At 41.3% G+C, this 25,103-nt stretch overlaps 1 protein-coding gene across 6 annotated transcripts in view; it reads right to left on the bottom strand.

Annotated features, from left to right (window-relative positions):
* The window catches only part of TBL1X (transducin beta like 1 X-linked), a 255,936-nt gene that overhangs the window by 87,604 nt on the left and 143,229 nt on the right, over window positions 1-25,103 (bottom strand). For 3 of the 6 annotated variants that reach the window (XM_048860439.2, XM_048860448.2, XM_048860411.2), the window contains one exon: window positions 17,873-17,980. The exons of 1 other annotated variant lie outside the window; for it this stretch is intronic. The gene's annotated coding sequence lies outside the window, so the exon portion shown is untranslated. Of the gene's footprint in view, window positions 1-9,890; window positions 9,986-17,872; window positions 17,981-25,103 lie in introns of all 6 variants that reach the window. 2 more of the 6 variants (XM_048860419.2, XM_075131195.1) reach the window with 2 other exon arrangements.

The following is a 25,103-nucleotide window of genomic DNA, read 5'->3' as shown; positions in this document are numbered from 1 at the left end:
TAATTAGCAAAGGCATATTGATATGCAGAGTAAAAAAAAAAAAAATCAATTGAAAGTAACTATATACATGTGCTGAAGTACTAATAGCCAGTAGCCAGTTTGAAATGTTGATGTTTTTTTCCTACTTCATATAGGCTAATCAGCTCCAAATCCTACGTTTTAAATAAAAACGACTTCTAGTTTTCTGACTTTAAAAAAAGAGAATGATGAGGGAATGGAAAAAATGGAGGAATAACAAAATTATACTATATATGCTTATATAACCGAGAAACGTCAAAAGCAATGTTTTATGGAAACCAGGCTGAGGAAAGGCTTCACAGAATAGGACGTTGGATACTAAGTTTAGCTTAGCGCCATTACCATGGCTGAATTTTAAACTCAGAAAAGAAAGGACTTCCAAAACAATGTGATGCAACTTTCGATACAGCAGTGTAAACAAAAGCGACTAATACCTAAATTAAAACTTTCTGGTTTTGCTTTCCTTGTTTTTAAATGAGCCCCTTAAATATTAGAAGTAATTTACATTTGAGGTTCACAAATTTGTTGAAGGAAATAATTAAGTCTTAAATGGCTGGAGATCTTTGATTTTTCTATTCTTGGAACAGAATGGTGCAAGTGAAATTGCCACAGTCTCTGTTTTGTATTATCCAAAACTGCAGTGTTGATTCAGAATAAAGAGACCAACCCCTTTCCTCAGCCACTGAGAAGATTAATGTTTCATGATGCTTAGTCTGAAGTTGGACTTTTCCTGTATATTATAATGTCAAGGCAAATTCCCGTCAACTCTCTTTTGGAACAAGTCTAATAACTTGAAGGCACACAGCACAAATAAGGGTTCTTCCCATTTCATTAAATTTCATTTTTCTATACATAGAGATCCTAATGTTAAAAACATTTACAATTGCATAAGATTAATGGAATCATAGATTTCAAGGCCAGAAGGGACCATTATGATCAAGCCTGGCTTCTATGGTCCTCAGGACTTTCTTTAATTAATTCCTGCTTCAAGTCCAATTGCCGAGGCTGAACTAGAGAATTTATTTTAGAAAATAATCCTATCTTGATTTTAAGGTGTCCAGTGAAAGAAAATCCAAAAACCCTTAGTAAGTTCTTCCAATGGTTAATTATTCTCACTGTTAAAAATTTGCACCTTATTTCCAGCCTGCATTTATCTAGCTTTACCTTCCAGCCATTGGATCTTGTTATACCTTTGTCAACTAGACTGAAGAGCCCTCTATTGTCAAATTTCTGTTCCCCACGTATGTACTTATAGCCTGTGATCAAGTCACCCTTTAAACTTCTCTTTGATATGATAAAAAGATCAAACTTCTTGAGTTTCTCACTATAAAGGCACTATAAAGATTTAAATCCTTTAATCATTCTTGTGGATCTTCACTGAACCCTCTCCAACTTTTAATATTCTTCTTGAAGTGTGAACAACAGAACTGGACACAGTATTCCAGTAGTGGTCACACCACTGTCAAATACAAAGGTAATATAAGATTCCTACTCTTTTTTAATATTCCCCCATCTACACATCCAAAGATGTATTAGCCCTTTTAGCCACGGTGTCGCATTGTGAGCTCATGTTCAGCTGTTTAAGAGGACACTATATATTCAAATTAGAATGTTGAATTCCTTAGTGAAACTGACAGGTTTCAGAGTAACAGCCACGTTAGTCTGTATTCGCAAAAAGAAAAGGAGTACTTTTTGCACCTTAGAGACTAACCAATTTATTTGAGCATAAGCTTTTGTGAGCTACAGCTCACTTCATCAGATGCATACTGTGGAAAGTGTAGAAGATCTTTTTATACACACAAAGCATGAAAAAATACCTCCCCCCACCCCACTCTCCTGCTGGTAATAGCTTATCTAAAGTGATCACTCTCCTTACAATGTGTATGATAATCAAGGTGGGCCATTTCCAGCACAAATCCAGGTTTTCTCTCCCCCTCCCCCCCAAACCCACTCTCCTGTTGGTAATAGCTTATCTAAAGTGACCACTCTCCTTACAATGTGTATGATAATCAAGGTGGGCCATTTCCAGCACAAATCCAGGGTTTAACAAGAACGTCTGGGGGGAGGGGGGGGAACAAGGGGAAATAGGTTACCTTGTCACTGACTTAGCCACTCCCAGTCTCTACTCAAGCCTAAGTTAATTGTATCCAATTTGCAAATGAATTCCAATTCAGCAGTCTCTCGCTGGAGTCTGGATTTGAAGTTTTTTTGTTGTAATATCGCAACTTTCATGTCTGTAATCGCGTGACCAGAGAGATTGAAGTGTTCTCCGACTGGTTCATGAATGTTATAATTCTTGACATCTGATTTGTGTCCATTTATTCTTTTACGTAGAGACTGTCCAGTTTGACCATCAATAACATCAGCCACACTATCAGAGGCTCGTTCACCTGCACATCCACCAATGTGATATATGCCATCATGTGCCAGCAATGCCCCTCTGCCATGTACATTGGTCAAACTGGAAAACAAGGTATTTTTTCATGCTTTGTGTGTATAAAAAGATCTTCTACACTTTCCACAGTATGCATCCGATGAAGTGAGCTGTAGCTCACGAAAGCTTATGCTCAAATAAATTGGTTAGTCTCTAAGGTGTCACAAGTCCTCCTTTTCTTAGTGAAACTATGTACCAACTCCTGTGTGACCAGGCGCTGCCAGGTCTTTGTTGGGTTTTCACTGAGTATGAAACAATTTGATGCAGAATTTTCCTCCAAAAAGGAAGGCTAGTCACCCAGCAAATCCCAGTTTCTCAATTTGACTCTCCTCAGGGCACACTGTGGCAAGTAAATACTAAAGAAGGGATTTTCAAAAACACACATCATTGAACCAACTCTGCTCCCGCTTACGTAAATTGGGGTCTTACTACAGACTTCAAGGAGAGCAGAATCAGCACATTTTAAGCATGTTTGAAAATCCTACCATAAAGTTACATGAGGGGAAGGGAAGGAGGGTATTTTAGTTTGATGCCATTGCTACACTAGCCTTGTTTCCCTCTTAAAATGTCTCACTACTGCTATCACCAATGCAGGAGGAGCTGTAGTGCAGATGAGGTGCCAGCTTTTTAATAAGTCAATGTGTCATATAGACCTGCTCAAACCTGGGTTAGATGACAGAGAAATTAAAACACTGGTAGGCTAGTCCACATTAGCCCTGGTGAGTCACACAGATGGTAGAAACAGTGACATGGGGCTGAAGTAGACAGTGACACTGTCTCACAAACAGTACAATAATGTTATAAGCATACAGCAAGTTGATTATATTTCATATATGCATACACATAATATTTTTAAAATAATTACATACTTTGACAAATGCGAGACACAAATAACTACTGTGATACAGCAGGACCAGGGAGCAGTGGGAGAGTGGTAGAGGGGAGATAATATAAGCCCTAGGCCAGGGGTCGGCAACCTTCAGCATGCGGCCCAACAGCGTAACCCGCTGGCAGGCCGCGAGACACTTTGCTGACGTTGACCGCAGCCACTGGGAGCTGTGGGGGGCCATGCCTGCGGATGGTCAATGTCAGCAAAATGTCTCATGGCCCACTAGCAGTTTACCCTGATGGGCTGCATGCCAAAGGTTGCCAACCCCTGCCCAAGGCTAATTAAGGTGTGGTTCCCTGTAGACCAGGAAAAGTTACTACAGATTAACTGGAGCACCTGTAGCTAATTAAGGCCCTGTCAGGAACCTAATTAAAAAAAACCTACTTCAGGCAGACAGGGTGGAATGAGGAAGGAGAGAGGACTGGAGTTTGGAGGTGTGATGCTGAGAATTGAAAGGCCAGAAAACCGGAGGAAGAGAGACCCTGCCCCAGCAGAGCAGGGAGACTCCCTCCCCCAGTGTCAAGGACCGAGGGTAACCCTACCCAAGGGGGAAGAGGGTAAGAAATCCACAGGGGTTGAGAGGGGCTGGGGCTCAGAGTGAGGAGCAAACCCAGACCCTTCCCCCACTTCCCTTCTTTACCACCTTCCCAGGCCACTAGCGGGGCCCTCAGTGCACCAAGAGCAGGGGCAAGGAGTGGCATCCTAGCCCCCTGCCAAGAAACGTCTGGGACCCACCATACCAATATAGGCCATTTTGTCACACTACATAGGTTGATAAAGATACATTAAAATATACTAATTCATTATCTGAAGGTTAGAAAAGAGGCAGTTAATTCATACCATTTTCCACTACAAGTATTTGAGTGTAAAGGCCAATGTATTATTTCAATGGACCACCAATTCCAATTTTGTTGAGAGAGAGACACGTGTGTGTGTATGTGCGTGCATGTGCACACGCATAAGTGTGCATGCATGATGTGTGCACATAGGTACACTCTTAGTAACCAGTGTGGTTAACCTGCTCAGGCGCTTCTTAAGGCATGTAATTCTTTTAGTGCCACCTGTCACAGTAACCCACCATTTCCTAAAAGGGCTTAGCACCGTAGTACCACACTACAAGAGGGATAGAAAAGTAGTGAGTGGAATCCTGACCCCGTTGAAGTCAGTGGGAGACTTGCCATTGACTTCAGTGGAGCCAGGATTTCACCCATAATCTATAAAGAATATAGACTACAGTACAAACTGTTCAGAGTGGATTTTTATGCTTCCTACCTATGAACAAATCTTTAAGTCAGACTGATATCAATTTTCCCCATCTCATCTGTAAAGCCTTTATTAGTACAGTGGGAAACAGGATTTTCCTTTAAACGTGTGAAGCCTCAATTGAAACCCAAATGAGATAGCACTTCTTCTCTCTAAATTTCAGTAAGTGATTTTTTTAAAAGATTGATTTGAATAATTAAATAAATCCAGACAGATGAGATTGTTAGAGGGGGAAATAAAGATTGTTTTAAGTTTCCTTGATCAGAGAGGCACAGTCATGTTATAAAAGAGGGCTCATAAAATTGATTACTCTGTTTATTAGGTCTGCAAGGAGACTAGATAAAAAGGAAATTAATTTGAATTTGTGTATGCACCAGTTGAGCTGAGCTTACTTAAATTGATTTAAGTAGACTGTAAATACAATTGATGTTTACAGAGCTTTGGCACATTTGCTAATTTATTCTGTATGCTATACAGTAACCACAACAAACCTTTAACCACACTAATATTTAAGGATACAAAGAAAAAACGCAAGGAGGAATTGTTTTATTACAATGGATACATTACATTACTTACATTCCACCCCCATTTTGTTTCTCAGTAGATAACAGATACAGCACCTCAATCCTCTACCTTTTAATCAAATATCAGGAAAATGTAAGATTTTCACATGGGGTAGAGGAAGTATTTCTCTTCCAGAAGTGAGGTCTGAATGTAATGTCAGTCTTGTGATGTTAGTCCATTTGTCCACGCCTAGCGAGTCCAAACCACAACACGGCCACTAGCTATCCCAGCTTTCTTAGTACTACGCTGTACTACTGCACTTGGGCAAGTCAGTGAAATCTTTATGAAGGAAAAGACTTACACTAAGATACTTCATTACGAAGTTCAGTGAGTTTGGACAGCTAGGTGTACAATTTCACGGGCAGATAGCAGATAACAAGTAGCTTGTTAAATATAAAAACTTTTTTTAAAGTGGCATATTTTTACAAGAACAGCTGGATGCTTGGATTGTAAAGTTCCAGAAGCAGATTTTGGGCATGTAAGTGCAGGGGAGGAATCCAAAAAGTAGTAAGTTTGTTCAGAGATAAAAATCCAATTCCGGTGTTATAATTTATTGGCTTGTATTCAATAACTGCTATCTTCAACTATCTTGTGGGGATTTTCATCTGACATTTGATTTACGGTTTTTACCTTACCTGCAATGCAACTGAAAAGAAACCAAAATATCCTCCCCCCCAATGAAATTAGTTGTATTAGTGAGATTTAGGATTAGGGCCCTACCAGATTCACAGTCCATTTTGGTCAATTTCACAGTCATAGGATTTTTTAAACTGTAAATGTCATGATTTCGGAGATTTAAATCTGAAATGTCATGATGTTGTAACTGTAGGAGTCCTGGCCCAAAACGGAGCTTTAGCGGGGATTGCAAGGTTATTGTCGGGGGCAGCCAGAGAGCAGTGAGTGCTGGCTGGGAACCCAGCTCTGAAGGCAGTGCTGCGGCCAGCAGCTGTGCAGAAGTAAGGATGGCACGGTATGATATTGCTACCCTTACGTCTGTATTGCTGTCTTCACACCTCGGCCCTCGGCCAGCAGCCTCCACACTCCAGCTGCACAGCTCTGAAAGCAGCAGCACAGAAGTAAGGGTGGCAATACTGCAACCCCCCTACAATAACCTTGTGACCACCCTGAAACCTCCTTTTGGATCAGGACCCCCAGTTTGAGAAACACTGGTCTCCCCCATGAAATCTGTATAGTGGAGGGTAAAAGTACACTATAGACCAGATTTCGTAGTCCATGATGCATTTTTCACGGCTGTGAATTTGGTAGGGCCCTACTTGAGAGACAGGAATCTATATGAATGTGTGATCTATTTGTATAGGTATTGTACATTTGTGCGCACACTCACACAGAGTATGTACTGTGACAGATCCAGACCAGTGGGGTACAGGAGTCTTGTAGAAGACAAATATACTGGCTACTGGATGAATAGTTTTCTGTTCCCTGAGTGACCAGAGCAGGGGCTGCCCTAGAGCAATCAGGAACCTGCTAGAACCAGTTAAGACAGGCAAGCTAATCAAGACACCTGGAGAAAATTAAGAACTTTCCAGAATCAATTATGGCCGGCAGGCTAATCAGGACACCTGGTTTAAAAAGGACCTCCCATCAGTGGGGGAAAGGGGGGGGCGTAAGGAGTTGGGAGTGAGAGGACGTGCTGCTGGAGGACTGAGGAGTACAAGCATTATCAGACACCAGGAGGAAGGTCCTGTGGTGAAGATAAAGAAGGTGTTGGGAGGAGGCCAGGCGGAAGTAGCCCTGGAGTTGTAGCTGTCACGCAGCTATTTCAGGGGGCACTCTAGACAGCTGCAATCCACAGGGCCCTGGGCTGGAACCCAGAGTAGAGGGCGAGCCCAGGTTCCCCTGAAACCTCCCAACTCCTGATCAGATACAGGAGGAGTTGACCTGGACTGTGGGTTCCACCAGAGGGGAGGTCTCTGGGCTGTTCCTCGACCTACATGGTGGATCAGCAGAGACTGCGGGGGTTGTTCTCTTTTTCCCCATGCTGGCCAGTGATGAGGTTATCTGAGTGAATGGCAGATTTGAGCCACGAAAGGGCCAAACTGAGGGCTGCCGTGAATTTCTGAGGCAAGCAAATCCGCTAATAAGCGCAGGACCCACCAAGGTAGAGGAGGAACTTTGTCTCCGTATGCATACTAGGACTATGTAACAGTATGTTTCGCATCATGTTCTTCCATGAAAATAGGCAGCAGAGACAGCCCAAGATTTCCTCCCATAAGCATTCATTCATAGGAAAGTATGTTCCTGTGACTTAATTCTCACATTCCTGGACTTACATGGAGATCCAGCTACTCAATCACAAGTCCTTCTTTCAAAGAATGCATATTTCAGAGCCTTACATTTAGATGACGTGCTCTCTTGCCCTCCCCTCCTCTTTCCTTGTCCCATCTCCTCAATAGATCTGTGAACCAGTTCAGTTTTCTCTTTATTTTATTAATAATAAAATATATTATGTAAAGATAGATGAATATGACTAAACAATAAATATAATCCAGGGAATAATCCAATCTGGGAAGAGAAAGGAGGAAGGAACCCAGAGCAGTCCTAATTGTAAACTAAAAAAAGACTTTAAAAATGTCAAAAGGAAAATCTAGTTTCAATTGTGGTCTTAAAAAACCTCTGATCAAAATGTTTATTTTGCCATTGTCAAACTGTGAGTGCTTGTTTTCAATTCCCATCCCAACCTCTATTTAAAAGATAAACACTGCAATGCACTTACATGACATTTTCCTTTTCTAGCTTACAGTTAGGAAGGAAAACATTTAACTAAGGCTATGTCTACATGGCCCCACAGTTTGGAATTAGGGGGCATGAATGAATGCATACTCGTGTGCTTCGCTGTTGATCCTCCCTCCTCCCCCACCTCAGTGATCACTATGAGCAAACTAAAAGATACCTATCAGAGTAGCAGCCTTGTTAGTCTGTATCTGCAAAAAGAAAAGGAGTACTTGTGGCACTTTAGAGACTAATAAATTTATTTGAGCATAAGCTTTCGTGAGCTACAGCTCACTTCATCAGATGCATCCGATGAAGTGAGCTGTAGCTCACGAAAGCTTATGCTCAAATAAATTTGTTAGTCTCTAAGGTGCTACAAGTTCTCCTTTTCTTTTTAAAAGATACCTAATTCGTGTTAATACCATCTTCTTAAACAGGCCTAAGTTAATGCAAAGGAGGTATCTTTTTGTTTCTGCTCGCAAAGTCCACATGGGGGAGTTACAGTGTATCACTTTGTGGTCCTAACTGCAGGGTTGTGTAGTCAGGTCTTAAGACATCCATAGAAAACTGTACTGGATCCACGCTAGCAGACCCTGATTCAGGATCAGGGCCTAGTAGAAAACTAAAAGGAGCTTTCTTGATTTTTTTATCTGAAATAAACTTACCAGGATTAAAACACATATTATTTCAGCCATCTTCTGGGAGCCTAGCATCTCCTTGCAGAAACCTCCAAGAGGTCATTTATTTTTTAAACTGAACTGGATTAGAAGTTCAGTATGTGTCTGTGCATGGGGTTTGGGGAAGCTGGCTTTAAGACCAGCAATTTGGGGGTATATTTATTTAGCTGAATTATAGTAACTGCAGTTTTATATCCTAACGCAGGGATTCTCAAACTTCATTGCACCACCACCTCATTCTAACAACCAGAATTACTACACGACTCCAGGAAGTGGGACCAAAGCCCGAGCCCCATCACCCTGGGCAGTGGGGCAAAGCCAAAGCCGTGGCACCAAAGCTTGAGGGCTTCAGCCTCGGGCAGTGGGGCTCAGACTGGCTTCAGCCCTGAACCCCAGCAAGTCTAACCCCAGCCCTGGAGACCCATTTTGGGGTCCCGACCCACAGTTTGGGAACCGCTGTCCTAATGTAAATATCAGGATGACGATCAATATAAAACAAAAACCCAGTGAACAAAACTTTGAAAAGCAATCATTCAGTTCTTGTTCTGAGCAATTAAACAGGATCAAATTAGGGCTAACTAGGAATCCTGGCACACCCAACATGGTACTCTCCATTCCCTTACTCCCACACCCCTCTTTTGGGCAGCAGCAGGTTTCAGAGTTGAGATACATGGTAGAATTCACACCTCTTGGAGCTACTGATGCACACAGTCTGCAGACTCAGACAGGTATTAGTTACACGAGGTTCCTGTTTTCAAGATTTTCTGCGTATCCACAGAAATGTCTACACTGAGCACTAAGCCCAGGCTCTGACTTGGGTTTGAGCCCAAGCTCCCCTCCGAGCCACACAAAAATCAGTCTGACTTGGGTCAGCAAGCACTCAGAACCCAGATCCTAGATCCTGCCATGGGGATAGGTAAGAACCTGAGTCCTGCTGTGACTCAGGTCCAAGCCCTATCATTTTGAAGTAGGGAGGTATCTGGAGTCAGAAAGTCTGTGTAGTGCAGAACGGAGGTGTTAGCATGCCTGTGAGACCTAGGTCCAGCCATTGTAAACCCAGGTTTACAATGCAGCATGGATGCTCAAGCACAGGCTTGGAAACACCAAATCCATAAACTTGGGTCCCACAGATTCAGGCTGAGTGTGAAGTGTAGACATACCCCAGTAGGGCTAACAAGCAATTTTTTTTTTAAATGAAAGCCAAGATTTTGTTATTATTCTGTGACTCCAGTATTGGGATCCTAGGCACAGGCTTCTGTACCCTATGCCTTAATTTCTTAACTGCAGAGCCTGATTATCATTTTATTAACTTTACCGTAGAGGTATTTGTTTTGCCCACGCTGCTCTCTTCTCATCAAATTTCACAACTCGCAAGTGATTGGTATGTTGAACTCTGAATCCTGATGAACCCTACAAATCAAATGGAGCGTAGAGAACAGTATTGAGAAGTCACAATGTTCAAAAATCATGAGCCATGCCCCAAACAATCATGAGCTTCATTTAAACATCATGAACTTTTAAAAAGAGTACATTTTGCGTTCTCTATATTTTCAGGTTTTTCTCAGCAACCCACTTCTAATTTTTTAATTTTTAATTAAAGCTGGAGAGATTGTCTGGTAATAACCTGATTCCAGTAGAAAGAAAAACACCATATATCTCATGATAAAAATTGTGTAAGTTATTAACAATGGAACAGTAGGGTTTCTTTTTTTTTTCCTTCCATCTCTTCAGTGCAATTCACAGGAATAAAAAAATGTTTCTCTAATGGAGACGTTCAAATTCTAACCAGCTACATTTTTGCTAGAGGTAGTTGGGTGCTAAAAGAAAACGCTGATCCATTAATACTTCATGAATAACTAGCATTCGCTAAGTTATGATTCATGGATTGCATGAGAAGTATTAATGATTATATGGAGTGTCACAGTATATATTCCTGAAATATTTGAAAATGATGAAAGTTTAAACAATGTTTATTTTTAATGTTTTAATGTTTATTTTTCCAAAAGTTCCTAGCAGCAGTTAATTATTTTCCACTCAGCAAACAGAAACAATTTAATGTGACTTATGTGAGTAACCATACATTATGAATAATGAATACTGAGTAGTCAAAGTGCATAGTTCATGAACTGTCCCATAGGCTTTAAATTATTTGTTGAAACTTGCTGACAAATACATTTTCAGAAATCAAAATCAGTTTATGAATGGTTCATTAAATAAAAAGGGACTATATTGATAATGAATATAATTACAAATGAGTAGTTTGACCATTTCTATTTCATCATGTTTATATAGACATGAATGACCACAGTGCTAAATCAAGTTGTCTCTGTGATTTTGGAAGCTTCCCCAGCTGCCAATGTGATAGCACTACTAATGTTCCAAATAAATAAAACAAACAAACCAACAACAAACCCCAGTTACCCTTTGTTTAGAAAAATCAAGATTCCTGAGTAACAGCAGCGCACTAACATGTCACATAACTTACAAAACTCAAGCACTTAAAAACAAGACAATAGTTAATTGCATGGTAAATCTTACACTGCCTATATCACATAAATCACATTTTTACCAAGTACAAAGACATGTACATTGAATTAGAACAAACAACCTTAACTCTGACTCACAATGAAATGTTTTCTTCATTAATCTCAAAACAAAGAGAAAAGCCATCTGAAAACCTACCAAAATATTTATATAACTATGATTCGATTCACACACACACGTATGTGAGAATTGAATTAGAGAGAGAGAGAGACAGAGAGAGAGAGGTGACCTTAACATAAGTCCATGCATGAACATAATTTTACCATAAATTAATGTTACATATTTTGCTATTAAACTTCATATGCAACATTCTAGCAGTATTCAAGAAACATCATTTCTAAGCAATTAACAACAAAAATATAGTATCAACTGACATAAGCACAAAATCTTTATTACTTACTATCTCTAAAAAGAACCTAGATATCAAAATTAAGGTATCGAGATAATACATTAAAATTAAACAACAATCTAGACAGGTGGCAATTTGTGAGTACTCTTTGACGTGCTAAGAATTGAGCACATCATCTTATTTTTGTTACACCACCTCCCACAAGCCCCATTCAGGCCTACTTGTTTGGCTCATCCATCTGTTATGTCTACACTTTTAGACTTCAAGCCCTTTGGAACAGATACTCTCATTTCCTATATATTTATACAGCACTTAGCACAATGTGGTCTCAACCTGGGGGGGCCTCTTGACACTACTGCCATATCTATGATAAATATTGGCCAAGATTTTCAAAAATGACAAGTGATTTGGGGGTCTTTAATTTTCAGAGCCTAACCTGAGACGCTACAAAGTGATTTGATGCTCAGCACTTGAAAATCAGGCCTCTTTTAAGATGTCTCAAGTTGGACACCCAAAATCACTAATCGCTTTTTAAAATCTTCACTAATGTGTCTGCTTGTTACATCAGCAGTGTAAAATTTATTCTCTTTCCATAACAGGTCAGATACCTACATAACTGGAACTAGAACTCTTACCCTACAGCCGCATCAGGGCCAGGATCATGAAATCCAGACTGAGAACTAGCCTCTGATACGGTTAGACATTTGTGGTGCAAGGAACCTTCTTTTAATGGATAGCTGGGTCAAATCTAGTAACAGGGCTCTCTTGGCCATACGAGAACTATGAGGCTGACATCGGTCATAAATTCCAAGATTCCAAGACCAGAGGAGACCACCACTGTGATCATCTAGTCCAACCTCCTGTATAACACAAGCCATAGAACTTCCCCCAAATCATTCCTAGAGCATAGTTTTTAGAAAAAACAAATTTTCAGTGATCAGTGATGGAGAATCCACCACAAGCCTTGGTAAATTTTTCCAAGGATTAATTGCTCTCACTGTTCATAGCTGCTAGTCTGAATTTGTCTAGATTTAACTTCTAGGCATCGCATTATATTATACCTTTCTCTGTTAGATTGAAGAGCCCATTATTAAATATTTGTTCCCCATGTAATCAAGCCACCTCTTTAACTTTGTCTTTTTTGGTCCAAATCTTTATCACCATGTTATGCACAGGATGATTTAGGGAGACAATCAGCACTGGCTCTTAAATAATATAATTAAGAAGATGTGCACCTGACTGACTGAACATTATGTGGGAAGATGAAGAGATCTTCAATGGACCATCTATCCTCACTAGTGTATGGGCAGAGACAATCCAGTAGCAGAGAGAGGAGCTCATATTGTGAGCAGGTTGAACCCCATGACATGGGCTCAGTAACTCTCAGCGAGATTTTTCTCTGTCCCTTGAAACGATCTTCTTGACTCAGACAGAAGCCTGTGGCTTTTTATTTCCCTCTTACTGGTTCAGGTAAGCCACTGGTATGGAATTTTCTGACCAAACTTGCACTGGTTCACTTGTTAAAACCCAATGGAATGCAAAAAGGGCTTTTTACAGATTTTGGCTCGAGAAAATTATGTGAAGCTTTACTAGAACTGTTTTTTCTTGAGCCATTCTATCATTAAATTGTACAGACTCATCTGCCTTTAAGGTAGGTCAATATAGATTGGGCAGACAGATTCCCTTTAACAGATTAAAAGAGTCCTGGGGCTACCGCAAAATGGAAAAGTTCAGAGGAAGATATATCAATGCAAGTTATGCTCTTGGGTAGTTCCAGTTAGTAAAAGTACAGCTTCAGATTCCAAGAAGAGAAAAGTCCAAGTGATGTTGTCATTTCCTTCCAGTCCCATGAGCGAGAAAAGGCCGAAAATGCTGGAGGTAAAATGTTGGCTGTTTCACTGGTGTGAAGATGAAGATTTTGGTTTTATGGAAAATTGGGCCACATTCCACTAGAAGTGGGGACTGTATGAACAGGACAGCCTACATCCCACAGGTGTGGGAGTGGAGGGTGCTAATCTTCTGGGTTGTAACTAGCTGGAGCAGCCAGAAGGGCATTTAACTAACAACAACAGGAAAGCTTTCTAAGGAGGCAAATTCAGTACAACTCAAACACAGCTTACAGTGAACAAATTGAACTGACAGGGCAAAGAATGTTATGAGAACCAACTGAAAATTTTCATATATACTAATGCTAGCCAATGCTGGGCAAAAAGCAAGAGGAACTCAAATTTCTCATTGATGAGAAGAAATTGGATATAATTGACATTACTGAAACCTGGTGGAATGATTCACATGATTGGCATGTTAAGGTCACAGTGTAGTAGGTAACACCTCCCTGGGGGCCCTGGGTAACAGGGTGGGTACCACTCTTGCCTCAGAGTTTGGAAAACAGTCCTCTTGTGCCACACTCAGAGCATTTGCTCCCTTGTGGGGGAGATAGGAGGGGCAGGAATTAGTCCAGAAGAAAAAGTCAGGACTAATTGGCTCCCAGAGCCAATAAGAGGCAGAATCGAGGTACTTCAGAAAGCCAAAGAGAAAAGAAAAGAATCGGTCCCATTCTTTCCTCAGAGAACTTGGGCCCCCAAGGCTCTTAGGAGGTTTCCCCAGTGAGCAATCCCTTCTTCCAGAGGCTCAGGGAGCTCTAAACTACAAACCAGTCCTTCAATGCCACTCCCAAACTGAGTAGGGAGTCTCCCTTTTAAAGCCCCGCCCCCTACAGGCTTGACAGACCTTGCAGGTCTGCCAGGTGAGCTGATTGTGCCTTCAATCCCATCTTGACTAAGGTGGGGATACACCCCACCGCACATTAGTTATAATTTATTTAGGAAGGATGGAGGGGATAAGAGAGGTAGAGGTAGCATTTTCCATTGAAAACATCGTTACTCGTTTAGATTTATCGATAACTCAGAACCACAGGATCTTGAACACATATGGATCAATGTCCTAACAAAGCTCCAGAAGGAGCATGGGTGGGGGGGTCTGTTACAGACCAGCAACTCAAACCAGAGAACAGAATCAGTTACTCCATAAGCACCTGTCTGTAATGTGTGAAAAGAATAATTGCGTAGTGAGGGACTTCAGTTGGGGAAACATATGTTGGAGGTTTCATGAAACCAGTTAAGAAAACCAAAACTTTATTGGTTTTTAAACATTATAGATGACAATTTTCTAATACAAAAAGTATTGCGCTCAATCTGAGGTAACCCTATTTTGGACCTCATTATAATGGATAAAGACTAATTTATTCACTTGCCTAGAAGCTTGTGGTTGCCTGGGGACCAGTGATTATGACCTGATCACATTCAATATGGGCACACACTGGATAATAAATACACTTGGTACTTCAAAAGGGCTAATTTCCCAAAGATGAGAGAATTTATGAGTTAAATTCACTGGGAAGAAAAATCTAGACCAAAAAATGTGAATGCAAACTGGGTTCTTTAAAAAGAATTTATAAGACAGCCAATAAGCAATGATTCAAAAAAATCAAGAAAGAGAACAACTTTGGCTAAAAGCCCAATCTGGTTCAGTGGAGTGAAGGCAGCAATTAGAAAAATAGCATATAACAACCAGAAAAAGGGGGAAATAGATATAACTCATATAAATTATAAGTTATGAAGTACAGAAAAGTAATATGGTAAACTAAGGACATCGGGAAAAAAATACATGACTGGCAGGGCTAAGGACAATAAGGAATTAAGGTAGCGGTTCCCAAACTTGTTCTGCCGCTCGTGCAGGGAAAGCCCCTGGCGGGTTGGGCAGGTTTGTTTACTTGGATACGTGCCTCGGTCCGTGCCGCTTCCAGCAGCTCCCATTGGCCTGGAGCAGCAAAACCGCGGCCACTGGGAGCCACGATTGGCTGAACCGGCCAACGCAGCAGGTAAACAAACTGGTCTGGCCCGCCAGGGGCTTTCCCCGCACAAGCGGCAGAACAAGTTTGGGAACCACTGAATTAAGGAATTTAAGTATATTATATACAAAAAATCATAACAAAGATCAATAGACCCATTGCTAAATACACATGGTAAAACTGTTAATGATGCCAGAGGCGGATTAAGGTTTCCTGGGGACCTGGGCCAGATCACTCCTTGTTCCGCCCCTTCTGCCTGTGGCCCTGCCCAACAGCTGCACCCCTTTCTGCCCCTTCCCCAGGGTCCACCCCTGTTTCACAGAGGGTCTTGGCTTGGGGACCACTGAGGAGGGGGTTCTTCCTCCATCCCACAGCTTCTGCCAGGGTTGGGCTGAGGCTGCTGGGGGGGAAGGGGTTTCTCTGTCCTGCAGCTTCTGCCAGAGATGGGGTCAGGCCGTGGCCGGGGGCTTCCCCCGTCCTGTGGCTTCTTCCAGGAATGGGTTCAGGGGTCACGGGGGGAGAGGGATTTCTCCTCCCCACACGCCTGGCACTGCTGCTGGGGAGCGGGGTCACGGCGCAGGGGTTTACTCCGCCTGGCACTTCTGCCACAGAGCAAGGTTGGGGCATGGGGACTTTTCCCACCCTGCCTGCCCGGCGGCTAGGGCTCTGGGCTTCCACCCTGGGTGGCAGATTATTTTTCCAGGGGGCCCCCTGTTGATGCAGAATCCGCCACTGATGATGCAGAAAACACATCAATAAATATTTTTGTTCTAAATTTGGAAGGAAGCAGAATGATGTACTTGTATCAAATGAGGATGATCAAACTTTCCTGTCCATTAGTAACTAAGGAGGACATTACACAACATTTATTGGGATAAACGTATTTATATCCGCAGGCTTGGATAATTTGTATCCAAGAGTTCTAAAAGGGTTGGCTGAACAGACCTCCAGCCCACTGATGTTAATTTTTTAGTAAAGCTTGGAATATCAGGATGACTGCAAAAGACTGGAACACTTCTAATGTTGTGCTAATAGTCAAAAAGGGAATGCCCCAGCTAACTATAGGCTGGTGAGCCATACAACAATCCCAGGCAAAATAGTGGAAAAAGCTGATATCAGATTCAACTGATAAAAGAATTAAAGGGTAGGAATATAATTAAGGCCTGTCAACATTGTTCTATGGAAAATATGTCTTGTCAAAGAAATCTGATTTAATTATTTGATCAGATTACAAGTTTGGTTGATACAGATAACTGTGTGATTATAATATACCTAGACTTTTGTAAAGCATTTGGCTTAGTACGGTGTGACATCCTGATTAGAAATTCCTCAGAAATTTAATTTTTCAATGAAACAAATTCCAGCAAATATTTTTATTTTGAATTGAAAATCGGCATTTTATCTTTTGTCCCTCCCCATCCCTTTCTCCTTTTTTCCCCAAAGGAAAAAAGGGAGATAAAAAGGGGAAGGAAAAAAAAGTCTCTGGACAATGGTGAAAGGAGAAAGAACAATCTGCGAAGAAAGGCATATGGAAGGAAACTTTAGAAAGTTTATAAACTAGCCATAATCACAATGTTCCCCAGAAGCTAGAGATGATGAGGCAGGAACACCATTGTTGAAAAGGAGCCAGCTGGCCCCTAATATGGAGTTGCCAGAGAGCTAGTCAGAATTCCCTGAATGTATAAACTGCTACACCTGCATATGATAGCCAATCCTTCGTTTCTGTAACAACTGTGAGCCAACATATTTTGGATGAGGAGTAGGTCTGTATGTAAAAGTCTTGATCTTCCCCTATATTGAAGTTACATAGGTCTTTTTCCCAAACAGATCTTTAAGGCCTTGATCTACATGTTCCCTCCATAGGAGTCCACCAATATAGAGAAGGAATCAAAACTTAACCAAGAATTCTGCACCAGATCATTGACAATGTGCCCTGCAGGCTCTCGTTGGCATAACCCCCAACCCTGCAGATAGATGCATGACGTCTTGGAAAGTATCATGCAAACATTTTGATACCATACCCAGCAAAATGGAAATTCTCCAGGACCCATTAAGACAGATCTCATGAAGAGAGAAAAATAATTTTGTAAGGACTCTAGCCTAATGTAAATGGACAGACAGTTCTAAATAAATGTAAGAAAATTAATACACTCTCTTTAACAGCAGATGTCTGAGAGTTGATTCCCTCCATTGTGGAGAATTTTCTGGAGCAGCTAGCTAACACAGAATCCACTTTATCAGCGATAGCTTGCTTCTTTGCTCTTTTTCCTGGCAATATTGATAATTTGGAGACGTTTATAAAAAGGAATTTCAGGAAAATGACCAACAATATTTATAGACCTTTTATCAAATGAGACTGAGGGAGTTGGAACTGTCTTAGCCTTAAATGATGGTGCAAGTGGAGACTTAACAACCAAACGCTTTCTACAAAAATGCAGGTGTGCCCATGCTGTGCTCCAGCTGTGACCAGGATTTAGGCCAGCAGAGAAAAATCTGAAAGTGGGGAGAATAGCATTCTCAAGGTAAGTCCATGTTTGGAATTACTTTGGTTTACCTGGTCGTGAGACCTTTGAGCTGCTGAATGCTGTTCCTCGCAGGCTGCTGTCGAGAGTCTGGGGGTTTGCGTTACCATTGAGATCACCACATCCGACAGTAGATAAGTCTGGAATGAGAGGCAGAGAGACCCAGTCAGACCGGGTTACATGGCCTCAGAAGAGGAGCACTTGTCAGTTTTCCTCTTGGCCTTCTCCAGTTTATCAATCATTTTTAATATCCTTTGAGATGGGAGGCTTATCTGAACCATGGGGGAATAAAGCTGTGACAGAAAAAGCTATAGAAGAGAGACACACAAAGACTCATGCTGCTCAACTGATGCACGTGTGGTTGTGAGGCAGGTTGTAGCAACTCAGGATCGCTAACAGGAGCCTCAAGACAACCTGGATCAGAACGCAAAATTCTGCCATTTCAATGGGCACTTGCACTGTTCAAGTCTGACAACAGAGTTGCAGCTGAATAAAATACAGACAATTTCCCTACTGCAAGCAGAGCTTCCCCCTATAACGGGAATTTCCAGATGGTTTAAGTTCACTTTGTGCCAAGTAAGTGGAACAAAATGAGCTTGGTAGACCAAAGCATCCATCCCTTGGTCTTCTGGGAAGGTCAGGGTGGAAATCTTTATGGAATCAAACATGAAAGGTGTGCCAGAATTTTTATATCCACAAGAGCCTTTTTCCTGCACTCTTCAAATACCAGACGTTTCTGTGCCTTCCTTTGTGTCTTTCCAGTGGAGCCTTATTTCATAGCCCCCTTCTGGAACAGCCTTCATGTGCCTAACTTACTTCTTGATGTTACCCCAGGCTACATTTCAAGCCTCATTTCTTCTGCCCACCTTATGTCTTGTGTTCTTTCTAATAAAACAATAAAATGTATCAGGATAAAATGATTTATTTAATTTCTTAATGAGTTATATTATTTTCCAAAGACTTTTGATAGCTCCTAGAATCACACATTAAATGTGTTTTTTAATGAAACATTTAATTCCTCAATCAATTTATAAAATAAAGGTATTTGCAACATCATTAGAGGTTAGCTTTCATGAATCCAGTCCTGATTTTCCACCTGTCTTGAACAACATACTCATTCTCATTAGTACAAGGTGACTGTAAAACATAATAAATTCCAAATTCTATACCCACATGCATACTGTTTTACTACACCCATTTTGCACAAGTGTAAATGATTCCACAAGGGACAAGGCCATAGGGAAATCAGGCCTTCCATGTTGTTCCAATTAACTTTGATATGAACAACAGATGAACTATTCCTGAATGGACAAAAGCAGGGCTATGATTGTCACAGAAATTTTGAATACATTTAACTGCAGAGGTGTGGGGAAAAAACGAGTCATGGAAAGGGGGCAGTAGGACAGGGTGTTGTAGAGTCAGCCCACACTGCACTCACTCCCTCAGTAGGGCCTCCTGTCCTTTGGGGCTGGACTCAGCTCCCTACTCCGGGTGCTGCAACCTAACGCACAAGATAGCAACACCACTGAGGTTAGGATGGAGGATAGAGGGAGGGACAGACGGGCCAAACCTGCATGCACCAGGTCACATCATCACTCAGTTTGGAAACATTTCACTCAGTTTGGGGTATTTCATGGACTTCCTTCAAATTCACAGTTTCTGTGACCACTGTGACAAAACTATAGCACTAACTAAAGTCAAAGCCTTTTGAGTTTGTCTAATGAATGTGTACTCCCATATATTTATAGAATAATGAGAGATTTAAGCTATTTCATGCCATCTAGCCATCTTGACAGCTTGAGGTTAAGTTGTTTTTCTTTCATTTCTTCTCTTGTGAACATTATGATCCCCTTCTACAAAACATCTCCAAAAACTGTGACTTTGTAAATATGGAAGGCGGTACCCTAAATATGTTTGGAAGACTATACTGTTATAATCCCTGTTTCCATACTTAACTGAAAAACTCATAGAATATTAAATATTAAATTTTAGCCCATATTCAATATCCTGATACTTGTGCATGCAACAAAAGACAAGTTATAATGGTGCTGGTCTAGACAACAATTAACTGATCCATGTTCTATCCCTCTGCAGGAATCATTGATTTTAACACATCCTGTAAAGCAGATAAAGGCTCCTACTATAGCTCTGATTTATTTAAATATTGTGTGACTGCATATTTAATGCTTTCCATTCTTATTATACTCATAAATTTGTCAGACTAAGGCTTCTTACAAATGTTGGTGCACTGTATCATTGCCTGCTTTTATCAATAGCTTTCTCAAAAATACTATTAGCAAAGCAACAGACCCATTTAAAGGCCATTCATCTTTTCACTTTTGCTATATAGAAACAAGTATTCATTATGATTTATATTATGATTATTATTGCTTATTAAAGGCATTAGACTTGATCCAGGTGGCTCCCCTAGCCCATGTAGTGCCTTGCAGACTTCAATGGGGATCTGTCTACAATGGGGGTCTGCTAACAGATTAACACTGTTGGCAACACATACTGATAAATGAACCAAGCTTTTGCTGGAAGAGAGGGGTTATTGCTGGAACACTTCAGCCATATTACTCACTACATTTGGGACCCAAATGTTGCCATTTCTACAAAAAGTCGGGAGGCTATTTATTTTTTTGCGTTGATGTGAAAGCGGGTGGAACAATCATAATTCAAGGGTATTAGCAGAAGGCCAGAGACCTTCATCTCTCTTTAGCTCTATAAATATTTAATGTATCCAAGTTATATTAACCCTTTTTCCTGCATCTAATTTATGGATACATGAAAAAAAAAATCAAAGTGCTAATCACAAGATAATGTTTTGGTTTTGTATTTTGATCATTGCAGTTATGAGAACAGTTATTGTCAAGTATTAACAGTAAATTGAAATTGGATATTTAGTAATGTGATATAGAAATCTTTTATGGAGAAGACGCAGTGGACTCCTGGAAGCAAAGCAAGAGACTGATCCTGCAGCATTGCTGTTAGCGGTACATTTTCATGGACATCATTACTGCAGGATCAGGCACCAAATCAAGGGATCAGAATTCAGGAAGTTAGTAGCACTGGAGTGGCAAAACACACAGCCCAGGAGGCGAGAGCATCCTGTGTTCTTGGTGCTAAGGACTCCAGCAGATTTATTTTAGCTGACAGACTGGAGGAAACTACGTACTGATAACTACTCAAGAATAGAATGATAATCTCCTCACTGGCAGAGCAAAGGAACAAAAATAGGTGGTAATGAGGGGGGTGACGGTGTTAGTGGGGGAAAGCAGAATTTTACTATACACAGTTTACTTTCTGAAAAGCAGATTTTCTCTATCAAATTTGCTGTGTGGACTAGAACCTGGGACAGATGACTTCCCACAGTGCCACTGGGAGGCCATGCAGAGCCAGAGCCAGCGAGCACTGCAGAGAATAGGTGTTGCAGGAAGTACCACCCAAGGGAGACAGAGGGACAGTACCCTGCGGCCCTCTACCGGCCAAGCACCCTATTTAACTCTGGGAGTTGCCCCAGGAAGTTGTCTGGCCAACCACACAGACTTTGGCCTGCTGTGACTCCAGACTTTATCTTGTCTCCTGATCTTCAGTTTCAAATCCCAAGCCTGACACTGACTCTTGCCTTCTGACTCCAGTCTGGTACTCTCTTTGATCTCAGACTCTGGCCTGACTCTGACCCTGATTCCAGCGTGGTACTACCTCTGACCTCTAGTCTCTGACTTTGGACTGCCTCTGACCCTGATTCTTGCTTACTGAACCTGGCTCTTGCAATTCCTCTGACTCCTGCTCAGTGACTACTATCCCTGATGTGTAGACCCAAGCCCAGCAGCGACCACTAGGCCAGACCACCAACACCCTGGTCCCTTACATGCTGTGGCAAAAAGGGTGAATGTGATGCTTGGCTGTAAAAACAGGGAAGCAATAAACAGGGAGATGATTTTACCTCTCTATACAGAATTCATGAGACCGATACTGGAATATTGCAGCCAGTTCTTCTGATTACATTTTAAAAAGGATGTTGAAAAATTGGAGAGGATGCAGAAAACAAAAGTTGTTCAAGGGCTGTAGAGAATGCCTTGCAGTGTGAAATTTAAAGAGCTCAATCTCTTTAGCTTATCAAAAAGAAGACTTACAGGTGACATGATTATAATGTATAAGTACCTTCATGGGGAGATAATACTGGGTTTAAAAGGGTCTTAAATCTCTTGGAGAAAGGCACAATAAGAACCATTGGGTGGAAGCTGAAGCCAGACATATTCAAATTAGAAATTAGGCACAAATTTGTAACAGCAAGCATGATTAATCACTTGAACAAGCTACTAAGGGAAGTGGTAGATTCTTCATCTCTTGGTGTCTTCAAATCAAGATGGGATGCCTTTCTGGAAGACATGCTTCAGTCAAACACAAGTTATTGGGCTCAATTAGGTGAAATTTAATGGCCTAGGACATAGAGGAGGTCAGACTAGATGAGCTAATGATCCCTTCTGGCCTTAAACATTATGAATCTATGAACTGCCTATGGACAGAGACTACAATCTAGTCTTGTGGTTAGGACACTGGATTGAGTAACAAGGTACGGGTTCAATTGCTGGCTCTGCCACAGACTTGTTGTGTGACCTTGGACAAGTCATTTAATCTCCATTCTCTTCTATATAGGTCCTTATACTGCACTCATCACCTTAGTATCTGGGCACCTTCCTGTAGCACATTAAGTAACATGACTAACAGCTGTCATGTGTTTGTTCTCTCATTCTCTCCAAAGGGGGAGTGTGTGCATGCAGTGGAGTGGTTTGTTTTTGAATATTTTTTATAATATACACACACCTCTGGTGCTATATGTTTAGGTTCCAGAGGCACTTTCTTTCTCTAACACGCTCTGTGACTTGGCTGTGAAATGACAGTTAATACTTCCTCTCTCTCACTCTTTGTCACTCTTCTCTAAATAGATGGTAAACTCTTTGAGGCAGGGACCATTTACTAGGGTCTTGGTCTGGTGCCTAGCACAATAGGGCCCGAGTTTCATCTGGCATCTAGCCAGCTAGTAATACAGGTCAGAGGTTCACAAACATTTTATAAAGGCAACGCACCAACTGCCTTTTGCCTTTTTTGGGGACCCACCATAATCCTTGCTCCCTGCACCCCACCCTCAACCCCACTCAGACCTCTAGCCCCCTGCTCCCCAATCTCCCTTCCTCTTCTCAGCCCAAGCCCCCTGCTCCACTCCCCCCAGCCCCCTTGCTCTAACTCCTGCAGCCCTGTCCCACTCCTGCAGCCCCAGCCAGCTCCTCTCTCCTTGTGGCTGGGCTACAAGCGCTGCCAGGCTGTGACTGTCCACTCGCCAGCTATGGCCGCTTCCTTATGACCAGCAGAAGAGAGAAATGGGGGAGGGAGGGGGGCGGAAAGAAGGGGAGAGAGGGATAGGTAGTGCCTCCAGGGCACACACAACCCATCTCAACCCTTCTTGCAACCCACTGTTTAGGGAACATTGATACAGGTAATAAAACAATCATACTTTCTATTTGCATACTAACTTACTGTGATATATATAAAAAAAACCCTCTGATTTCTGAGACCCAAAGTATCCTGGCATGTCCTTTTACAACAAAATAAAAAAAGAAATACTTCAAATGTTAGCTTTAACTGCCATATATTGCCACATAACAATAGCCTGGAAGTTTTAATTTTTTTTCTGCTTAAAAACAGACGTCAGAGAGACGGCTTTAACTCTCTTTTCTGTCATTATTACATCTTCTGCGGCGAGAATGCCAAAGAAGTTGACTGTATGTAAACAACAACACAGGAGAGCAGTTCTCATATGCCTCCGATACTCTATAATCATATGTCTGATGCTTGTGGTTTGGAATTAGACTTTGCACCATTCCTAAAAATATGAAAATCAGCCATCAGAATATGCTTGAGCATGTCTGTCAACCACCATTACTCTCAATCTTTAATTCACGTTTATAAGACAACACTGTTGTGTCATGCAAAACAACAGGAGAAAAAAGCCAAGAGATGATATCTTGGTCCCACTGAAATGTATGACAAAATTCCCACTGAGTCCAGTGACTTCAAGATTTCATCCAAGGACTCTAACCTTTTATTGGAGAGAAGGACATAGATATTCAATGGCTATACACTCTATATGTAAAACTTTGTGTGAAGACTGATTTTATTTCTCTGTTCTTTTCCCCGTGGCCTTCAGAGGCATAAAAGGCCACCCATTTGGGGGAGGGATTTTTGGAGAGGGACCGGTATCTCCGGCTTAGATCTAGCATAGCACAGGGAACACTGCACATAGTTCTCTACAACTCAAAAATCATAATTTATCTGACCATATGTAAATATATTTACTTCCACCATTCTATCTACATCCAGATCAGATACTTACATCCTGGACGTGACTGAGCAGAAATCTCTATTTGGGCCAAACTCTGACCTAGGCCTTTAATCTAGAAGTCACTGAAGTTAAATCCACTTACCCCAAGTCTGAATTTGGTCCTGTCCATATTTATTCAGAAGTGAAAGCTGAGTACATCTATCTACTGCACCTTTGCTCCTTATCTAGTCTCCCTTTAAATCCTGCATACATTCATTTCGGATCCACAGGCCAGGTTTACAAAGGTATTTAGGAGTCTAAAGTTGCAGACAGGTGCCTAATGAGATTTACAAAAGCACCTAAGCAGGTTAGGTGCCTACTCGCATTGAAAAACTAGTAAGAGTTAGGTGTCTAACCTGCTTAGGTCCTTTTGTAAATCCCATTGGGCACCTGTCTGCATCTTTAGATGCCTATATACCTTTGTAAATCTTGCCTCATGTTTCAGAACAGCGTTTAAACACAATTTTGGCACAGTTCCAACCAAACCATTTTCTTACCTGATTTGACCAGCCACCATAGACAGGGCAAACCAGATGCCAATTTTACTGGCCTAGTGTTTAAATACATTTCCCTAGCACTGTTCCTTAAACCATTATATTAGTGTGTGGGGGTGTGTGTCTAATTTATATTTTCCCCTTCTAGCAATGGATTTTATTTTATTTTTTATATATAAGTTAGGCAGGCCACTTTCAGTAGTACACAAAACCAGAGAAGCCTCACAGGAGGAATTTAACTTTCAGCCTCTAGAAAAGATGTGCCGTCTACCTAATACATGAAATGAATGTTTTGTATCCTTTCAAAGTGATAAGCAGCTTTAATATTTTCAAACAGTCCCTGAGGGGTAACCTTTAGTACTTGTACGGAAACCAGAATACATG

Source organism: Caretta caretta, chromosome 1 (assembly GCF_965140235.1).
Source record: "Caretta caretta isolate rCarCar2 chromosome 1, rCarCar1.hap1, whole genome shotgun sequence".
NCBI classification, from domain to species: Eukaryota; Metazoa; Chordata; order Testudines; family Cheloniidae; genus Caretta; species Caretta caretta.
The sequence above is the reverse complement of the archived record's forward strand: the minus strand, read 5'-3'. Positions and strand labels throughout refer to the sequence as shown.